Raw genomic sequence first — 7,252 nt, 5'->3', positions numbered from 1 at the left:
CTAGTAGATACAGCCGGAGACCTACAGGAAAACCACGTCCCCTTGGAGTGATTGCTGAATAAGTACCCCAGGACATCCTGTGTTTCTGTCCCGTACCCAAACAAAGACATTCCAGCACTGGCTGTAGGGAAGGCCCATCCCGTCTACATCCAGGGTGCTGAATAATTGGGAGGCACCCCAGCCCCGCCACGTCTCTCCTCCAGGCCCTGCACTCTCAAACCCTTCTAGCTCTCCTCCCCTGAACTACTCTTTTTCCCACCACATGGTATGAACAGGCAATGGGCTAATGAGGACCTCTGGGTGGCTGCACCAAAGGCTGTCAAGGCCCGTGAACATCTTCAGTGGCACCTTGTTCTTCCTGAACCAGCGTCAGCTACAGGAGAGAGTGCCCGTTGGTCTGCTTTGTGTGAGAGGAAATGCCCATGGCCAGGAATACATGTCCCCTCGCTGGAGAAGCTCCAGCCTGGCTATCTTGGCCCAGATCTCCTTCCCCACCATCCTTGTGGTCTCTGTGCAGGTCCCATCCCTGCTGCCCGCCTCTCCCTGCAATCCCACCGCTCACCTCCCTCGTGCGCTCCTGCGCTCCAGGGATCCCGTCCATGGATGAGGAGCAGCCATTCGCCTGCTGCTCCTTCTCCATCTCCATCTCCAGGACTCGCTCTGGGGACAGCCCTGCACAGCCAGTGCGTTTCCAGCCTGTCCTCTGCACAGACAGACGTGTCCTCACAGCCCATGTCACAGCCCCGTCCTCTGATCAGCTGCTCACACTGAGGGGACCTCACAAGCCCTTGGCTGGGGCTGGTTCTGCTGCTGGCCAATCCCGCACCGGGCAGCAGTGACCTCACAATGTGCCCTGGAACCTTCAGCTGGCTCTGGCCTATCAGCAGCAGGGACAGAGGTGACGTCACAAGAAACCTCAGCAACCCAGAGCCTCCTGATGGCGTCAAGTCTACAGAGAAGGATGTCACCTCACAGTCACCCTCAGAGCCATCTCCCTGCTTTTGAGCTATCAAGGACTGGCCCAGCAGTGACCTCACTACCAATATCCAGGCCATATCCCTGCTTTTGGCCTAACAGGAACAGGCATAGCAGTGATCTCACTAACAACATCCAGGCCATTTACCGGCTGCTGGCCTATCAGGTCCTGAGGCAGAAAGGCCAACACAACCAACATCCAAACCATGGGCCTTTTCTGTCTGGTCACCACCGGACACTGAGGTAACATCACAACAGCCTGTGGCAGCTAAGAGCCCCCTCTGGCCTATCCAGAGCAATAAGTGTCCTCGGAGTCAGAATTTGGGGCTATCAGGTACTCAGGCAGAAATGACCTCAGACTACGAATGGCAGCCATGGCCCTGCTGACAGCATGTCATGTTCTCACACAGAAGTGACCCTGTCACTGGTCCCAGGAACATGGGAAAAGTTTTTCTCCAGGGTATGCCTGCTCCTGCACAGCTTTCCTAGGAGAAGGTCTAGGAGAGAGCAGTGCCCTGGCCCCAGACACACGTCACCACCTTCACCCCATGAACCCTGAGCTCTGTCCCTCTTCCCCCGCAGGCCTCTGAGCAGACAGCTGCTCTGCACTGGTGCAACAAGAGCCTGAGATCTCTTCGTCTACCCAGAGAGCAATACAGCTGCCCTCCACCCCACCAGAGGCATCTCCTCCCAGCTGCTGCAGATCATTGCAGAAAGGAGCTTGCCCGAGAGGGTCTGAGATCCACCTGTGTTTCGGGATGTGTACTGGTAGGACTCCTGGACTGCATTCCCCCTTTCTTGTTTTGTTCCTACTTTCCTCCTCCAACTCTGCCACAGAAATTCATTTGACCCGGTGGTGTGTGTCATGAGCCCTTATCACGAGCAATCAGAGGAGAACGTGTGCAGCCTGGGCACTGGGACCCTTTCACCTCAGGAGGGTGACTGCTACTCAGCTTGCCCAGACCTCTGCTGTGGGTTTAGGTCACATACACTTACTCCTTCAGTGGGCTCCCCAGGCTGTCCAGATTATCAGCGGGTTGTTTTTGTGAACGCATTTCCTTCTCCAAAGTTCTGATCTATTATGCCGGGTAAAAATCTGACAGCACTGGCTGTTTTAAAATGTTTGCAGCACTTGGGCCATTGATCATACAGCTCTCTCCCAGACTGCTAGTCTGCAGTTCTGCCCTCTCTTTGTTTTGCTTCTCTTTGGTTGAGGCTGTCAGGACACCTCAGCATCCTGCTGACTTCTTGTCATGTTCTTGTCCACCAGGCCCCCCACATCTTTTCCTGCAAAGCTGTTTTCCACCCAGTGAGCCCCAGGTTGCCCTCCTGCATGAGGTTATTCCATCCCAGCTACAGGACTTGCTTCAGCAACCGGTGTTTCCATCATTCCACATCAGCCGCAACCTGTTGCTCTCCGTCTGCTTAGCAACCCTAAGGGCATGCTGCCCCTCCAGCATGTCAGTCACTCATCCCAATTTGGCTTCATCCATGAGCTGGCTGAGAGTGCACTTTGTCCCCTCATCTACACCATTCATAATGACAAGCAGCACTGACTCCCGTATCAACCCCTGAAGAACATCATTGGTAACATTAGTCAGATGGACTTGCCCCACTCTTCTCCCCTCTTGGAGCTAAATGAAGTCGAGCTCCTTTCCCACATGCTCCATTCCTGATGCCTCCACCCTATGTTCTCCTCAGTCTATCTACAAAGATGTTATGGCAAAGCACATCAAGGGCATTCCTAAATGGTACTCTCCCCTTGTGCACACAACCAGTCATCCCGTCACAGAAGCAGTCACGTTGGGGAGGCACACGTTTGCCTTGAGGCCTTCATGCTGACTGTTCTCAAGCCCTTCTTGTGGCTGGAACGAGCTCACAAAAGGATTTACTTCCCATGGACTGAGGTGACAGTCCACCACTGCCCAGATTCTCTTTCCTGTCCTGCTTGGAAGGTGGTTGTAATGCCTGGGGGGGAGGGCTGGGGGTGAGGCAGTGGCTGTAGGGCTGTGCCAGCTCCTGCAGCACTGCTGCTCCTAATGGTGTGGGGACATGGGACAGGAGATGACAATGTGGGGGTGGTGGCAGGTCTGCTCCCCTGGCAGTCTCTTTGGCAGGGGAGCAGTGAGGAGCCCTGTGGCTCCCATCCCTGGCACCCTGCACACCCATGGCTCTGCTGGGCAGGCACCTCACAGGACATGGTGTGTTCTGGCATGGCGAAAGGTCTCCTCAGTAGGGACCAGCCCCTTGTGTCTCAGGCCTCCACAGCCCTCCTGCTTGGGCAGCCTCCCCCAGCATCTGTCCCTGCCAAGTCCTGGCTATGTCCAGCATTGGGCTAGTGCTGGAAATGGCCAAAGTGAGAGACCAGTCTGTGACAAATGCCCTGAGGCTCCTTTACAGTCAGTCCATGCAGCTAAGGACACTCAGCTCAGCAAATGTTTTCCTCTCCTGGGCCCTCTCTCTAGCCCAGAAGAGACCCTCCCCAGCTCTCCCACCTCCCCTGCCCTCTCCCCAGAGCAACCAGCAGAGCAGACCAGGCTGGGGGTAGCCCTGCAGCAGTGCCCACCACAGGGGGCTGCAGAGCTGGGGGCACTCACCCCACACCCCAAGCCCCGCTGTGGGCACAGCAGCTCCATAGAGTCACAGAATGCTTAAGGTTGGAAGGGTCCTCTAGAAGTCATCTAGTACAACTCCCCTACACACACAGGGGCATGTGGCACAGGACCGCGTCCAAGCGGGTTTTGAAGATCTCCAGAGAAGGAGACTTTACAACTTCTCTGGGCAACCTATTTCAGTGCTCTGTCACCCTCACTGTTAAGAATTTTTTCCTCAAGTTCCTGTGGAACTTTTCATGCTTTAGTTTCTGGCCATTTCCTCTAGTTCTGTCAGTGGCCACCACTGAAAAGAGGTGAGAACCATCCTCCTCACTCCCTTGAGGTACTTACAGACATTGATCAGATCCCCTCTCAGCCTTTTCTTCTCCAGGCTGAACAGGCCCAGCTCCCTCAGTCTCTCCTCATAGGCCCTGATCATCCTTGTGGCCCTGCGCTGGACTCTCTCCAGGAGCTCCACATCCCTCTTGTACTGTGGAGCCCAGAACTGGACACAATATTCCAGATGTGGCCTCACCAGGGCTGAGTAGAGGGGCAGGATCACCTCCCTCGACCTGCTAGAGATGCTCTTCTTAATGCACCTCAGGATCCCATTGGCCTTCTTGGCCACAAGAGCACACTGCTGCCTCATGGTCACCTTGTCATCCACCATGACACCCAGGTCTTTCTCTGCAGAGCTGCTCTCCAGAAGGTTGTTCTCCAGCCTGTACTGGTGTCTGGGGTTATTCCTCCCCAGGTGCAGGACCTTGCACTTGGCCTTGTTGGTTTTTCACCGCCCACGTGCTCACACAGCATGGCCCCACGGCACTGCTCCCAGCTGCACCCATCCCGGTGCAGACGCCACTCACACAGGAGCAGAGCTCGGGGCAGGCCCCAGCTCCTGGCAGCCCTTCCTCCAGCACGGCCCCCGCCAGGGGCTCTCACCTTGCCAGGAGACACACACCAGCCGTGTGAGCCCGATGCGCTGCCAACCATGCCCACATTCCCGCAGCAGCTGCAACCACTGGTACTGAAGGCTCCTGGCCAGCAGCAGCTCCAACACCTCCACAAAGAGGCTACAGGGAGAGAGTACACCAGGACAGGCTGGGGATCCTGCCCCTCTCCTGAGCCCTGGTGGGCACTGGCATCCGGAGTCTCCCTAAGAGAGAACAAACTCACCTGGGCTGCTTGCAGCTCTGCAGACACCGTTGCTATTACTCTGTCTACAACAGAGCTCTGCAGACAGCTCTGAGAGCCGCACAAGATGCTCTCCAGCTGGCGGTAGGTCTCTTCTCGGCCGCCCTGACACATCACACACTGTGCGGTGGGACATGCAGCCCTACAGCAGCTCCGGGATGATGAGGCTGTGGTCAAACTGTCGGCACCGCTCAGCACAGCTGTTAGGAGCGGCCGAGACTCCTGTGCTGGGATTTCCTGACGCCAACCCAAGCCCCAAGTCCGGCACCACCACCACGAAAGAAGGGTACGTGGGAGCGACTGCCCAACACCATGGCAGGATCAGCGTTTGCAGTGAGACATGGCAGGAGGGCAGAGGTGCCATGGAGCCAGGACTTCCATGGCATCAGGGAAGCTGGGGCACTGTGGGGAACCCTCCAGCCCCATGGGACAGTCCAAACTCACAGTGGCATCTTGCAGATGGCCCAATAGAGAAATCACCATTGTGGTAAAGGTACTGATGGTCACAGGGACAGACCCAGCCAGCACCAGCCCTGGGAGGGTGATGAGGCCACGGGGACCACTGTGACCCGCCACGGCTCGTGCCTGTGCAGTATTCATTCATTAGGAGGATGTGGAATAAAGGCTGCTGCAGGTGGAAGGCAAGGTTACCATCCTTCTGCCCCAGTATAGGAGTTTCAAACAGTGTCACTGAAGCTGCTGCCAAACAACCTCCTCGTCTTCACCAGATTATCCAAAAGACGGAAGCAATAGAACTGCTTTCAAGGCCTTTAGGCCATTCCTCCCGCCACCAGTGCTACCCCTTCGGCAGCTCTGCAAGTTACAGGAGCGTTCCTAGTTGTCCAGAGATAACCCTCCCATGTTCCCCTTTCCGTTGTTTTTTGTTCTCATTCGCTCTTTCTCCCTCTCCCTTTCTCTACTTCCCTTTCTCTCAAGTCTCCCTTTTCTTTCTCTCCTATCTGCCTATCATTCTCTCTCCTTCTCTTTCCCTCTGCTGCTCTCCTCCTGCTTGCTTTCATTCACTTACACTTTCTCTTCCCTTCTTTCTTTCTCTCCTTCTCCCATTCTTTCCCTCTTTCTCTCCCCTTCTCTCCTTCTCTTCCCTTCTTCCTTCCTCCCTTCCATCCTCCCTCTTTTCCTTTGCCTTTTCCCTGTTTCCCACTTTCTCCCTAGCATGCTTTCCCTCTCTCTGTCAGGAGCAACCATATGAGCCCTCACGGTCAAACACAGGCTGAGACACTCGAGAGCTTGCTGGGCTGCCTGGGAGGTGGATGGAGCTCCAGCTCTGCTCAGGAGCCGGCACCAGAAAAGGAGCTTCTCCAGCACAAAGCCTTGCACCCAGCTTTGACCCTTAGGTGTGGAGAATCCCAAGGGTCTCCAGAGAGGACCAGAGGACCAAGATGGGTGCTGACCGGTGCCCAGGAACTCCCCAACACACTGCCAAGGCCAAGGGCTTTGGCAGGATGGGGTCTGTCAGGGCTCTGCAACAGGACATAGGCTCTAGGCTCCTGGGAGAGTGCGGTGCCCTGCTCCTGCTCCAGGTGAAAGGCATTTGCAACAGCCCACAGCCAACATCTGGCACAGCTGCAGCTCACACAGAGCAGGAGAGCATCTTTCCCGTTCCTTGTCAACCCCCACCAACCCCTGGCCCTTTCCCCCCTCCTCACTGCTTCACTCCAAGCCTACTGATTACCCGAGGTCTCTCCTGGCATCACTGCGGTGCCCCATCTCCTGGTGCCCTGCCGTGCTGCAGCTTGGCCGTGCTCCCACAGTGCCAGGCACTAAGGCCATGCTGCCACCCGGGTCAGCAGAGTGGGCTGCTTTGGGGGGATCGCTCTGGACCTCAACGCTAATCATGTCATGCCCTAGGCCAGGGCTTCCTTCCCCATCCTTGAGCCAGTGAGAATCATGGCCCTTGGGAAGAGCCCTCCGGGGCAGCGTGCTGGAGGAAGGGGAGCGCATGTGCAGCTCCAGAGCCCACAGCACTGGGCTGGCACCAGGGAGGTTGGCGAGGAGGGAGAGGACAAGGGTAGAAGGCCCTTCTGCAGGGCAGGTCTTGGGCGCTTTGGGGCTGTCCTTACCAGGCACTCGCCAACCTGCCAGGCCTGCGCTGTCTTGAGCAGGAGCCCCAGCTCCTTCCATTTCTCCATGCTCCTTCCAAGGAGCAGAGCAGCACTGAGAGGGCCTTCCTGAGGGGCCTGCAGGCCTCTCTCTTTGCTCCTGTAAGGACTTCTGTTCCCCTTTGGAGGTCACAAGAGAACTGAGTAGGAACCCCAAAGGAATCACCATGCCAGTCCCCACAGTATCTTGTGCCTAGTCATGGACTGTCAGGGATTACAGTCCCTTCCAACCTCAAGCATTCTATACTGCATTGCCTTTTTTTTTTTTCTTTTTTTTTTTTCTTTTTTTCCACTGAGGGCAATGCTAGGGCTGATGCCCTTGTGTCTGCTGTGCCCTTGGGTCCTCTCCCTAACAAACACCAACAGGCT

The sequence above is a fragment of the Tinamus guttatus genome, unplaced genomic scaffold (assembly GCF_059628265.1).
Source record: "Tinamus guttatus ecotype Peru unplaced genomic scaffold, ASM5962826v1 Tinamus_guttatus_pri_ptg000527l, whole genome shotgun sequence".
In the NCBI taxonomy this organism is placed as follows: Eukaryota; Metazoa; Chordata; class Aves; order Tinamiformes; family Tinamidae; genus Tinamus; species Tinamus guttatus.
The sequence above is the reverse complement of the archived record's forward strand: the minus strand, read 5'-3'. Positions refer to the sequence as shown.